This window comes from Microtus ochrogaster, chromosome 7 (assembly GCF_000317375.1).
Source record: "Microtus ochrogaster isolate Prairie Vole_2 chromosome 7, MicOch1.0, whole genome shotgun sequence".
NCBI lineage: Eukaryota > Metazoa > Chordata > Mammalia > Rodentia > Cricetidae > Microtus > Microtus ochrogaster.
The window spans coordinates 44,848,980-44,851,497 of NC_022014.1; positions in this window are offsets into that span (position 1 = coordinate 44,848,980).

Here is a 2,518-nt window from a genome sequence, read left to right on the forward strand (position 1 = left end):
CCAGCTGTGCAGAACCAAAATAATCACACAGAAACTGTATTAATTAAATCACTGCTTGGCCCATTAGCTCTAACTTCATATTGGCTAACTCTTACATATTAATTTAACCCATCTCCATTAATCTGTTCATCACCACGAGGTCGTGGCCTACCAGCAAAGTTTCAGTGTGTCTGTCTCTGGCAGCAGCTCCATGGCTACTCTCTGACTCTGACTCCTTTCTCTCAGCATTCAGTTTAGTTTTCCCTACCTCTCTAAGTTCTTCCCTGCTATAGATCCAAAGCAGTCTTTTATTAAACAATGGTATTCACAGCATACAGAGGGGAATCCTACATTACCTCCCCTTTTCCGTTTAAATAAAAAAGAAGGTTTTAACTTTAACATAGTAAAATTACATATAACAAAATAGGTATCAAGCAAGAATTACAGTTACAATATTTATATCTACTTTATGTTTTATTATAACTAAGGAAAACTATAACTATAAATTCTTCAACTCCATCAGAGACTCCAGAAGGATATATTACCTAAGTAAACAGGAATTACATTGTAAGCAACTTCCAAAACTCTAGAAATGACAGAGACATCTCACTGCCTGGACTGTCACCAAAAGTTCTACTATACTGTTGGGGCATCCATCTTCAGCCTACAGGCCCATAGTATCCGGCAGACTTTTTAAGGAAGCAAGAAATTTCAAAGACAGTTCCACCTATATTGGCAGTTTGTCAGTCACTTTCTTCTGTGTCCTGCAGAATGCCTAGCAGACTCTTTCATGAAGCAGGAACCCCAAAGGACTGTCTCACCTTTAGGCAAGTTCATCAGTCATTTCTCCGCAGGTGCTGCATGTCCAGTTCATCAAGCAGTCCAGACAACAGCAGTTTCTTGCCTAAATGGCTAACCAACTCCATAAGGATCCTCTTTGATGCCCGTCTTCCTCTTGAAGTGGATTGGAGCTGCCTATCTAAGTTCTGCCCTGCTATAGGTCCAGAGCAGTCCTTTATTAACCAATAGTATTCACAGTATAAGAGGGGAATTCCACATCAGCTATTTTCAGCCCAGAGCATCCATATGCAAGGTAGGATTGCTTAGGATGCTGTCAGGTGAGATAGAGAAATACCTATTTCTCCAGTCTGATGTTCAGACCCAATGAAAACAATGTTCTACAGTTGTCTGTGCAAAAAGCCACTGTGATATTTAATCTTGATTGGCTTGAGAAGCACCTAGGAGATTTGTAAAGCATACCTCCCAGTGTGTCCATGACATAGCTTCCACAGACTAGATTGTGAGGGTTATAATCTAATTAATAGGTCAATCCAGTGACAGACTCAACATTTGCATAGAAGAGTAGAAGTTGGAGGGAGTGGATCACAGGGGTGGTGGAGGTGCCCTTGATGGGTATGCCTTGGCCCTGGCTCTGTCCTATGGCTCCTTTGCTTTCATAACTGCTATGAAATGAGCATCTCTGCTTTGCCACACACTCCCCAGCATGATGATATGCCTAGCCACAGCCCTGGAAACAATGGAGCCAGCTGACCATGGGCTGAAGCCATCTCAACCATGAGCCAAATAAACCCTTCCTCCTCTAGGTGGTTTCTCTCAGTATTTGTCACAGCCTCAACGACAAAACCTGACTTACACAAACAGCTACTTCAGAGTTCTTAAGGTTATTTTTATTATTTTTAATCATGGGTAGGGGAGTCTCAATATCACAATAAAGAATGATGAGGTACTTCAGTGTTTCTCTGTGAAACACTGTTTCTCTGACTCATTTAAATTGTAACAATGTCCTCCAAACCCATTAAATCTTGTCAGTTTGTAAATGAAGGATTTCAGGATTCTTTTAATGACTGAATAGCTTTCCATTGTGTGTGTATCCATATATATGTGTGTGTGTGTATTATACACACACACCTATATGCATACACACATGCATATTCTCTCTCTCTCTCTCTCTCTCTCTCTCTCTCTCTCTCTCTCTCTCTCTCTCTCCCCCTCTCTCTCATTCTTATTGTCTATGACCCCAGCCATGGGATGGTGCAGCTAAGAGTTAAGATGGGTCTTCCCACCTCAGTGAACCCAGTCTATGAACTCTCTCTCAGGCATGCCCAAAGGCTTGTCTCCTAGGTGACTTCAGATCTTGTCAAGCTGACAATGTTAACTATCACATGGACTGAATCATCTCCCCGGCCCAGATCTGGCCTTTTCTCCTATAACCAGAGGCTGTGTTCTCAGTACACTGCACTCACTGTACATCTTGTATCTTGGGGATATAAGAAGGACTATACGTGTGTGTGTTCTTCAGGATTTTAACATCTGACTTGACTCAAATAATGCTAATTATCTATTGCCACAGAACATAATGTCCCCAAACTCACAGCTTAAAACAGCAAATGTTTGCCTCCTCACCATACTCAGTCTCTCACGAAGCTGAAGTCAATCTGTTCCCAGTCTCTCAAGGCTCTAATGATGCTGAAGTCAATCTGTTCCCAGTCTCTCAAGGCTCTAATGATGCTGAAGTCAA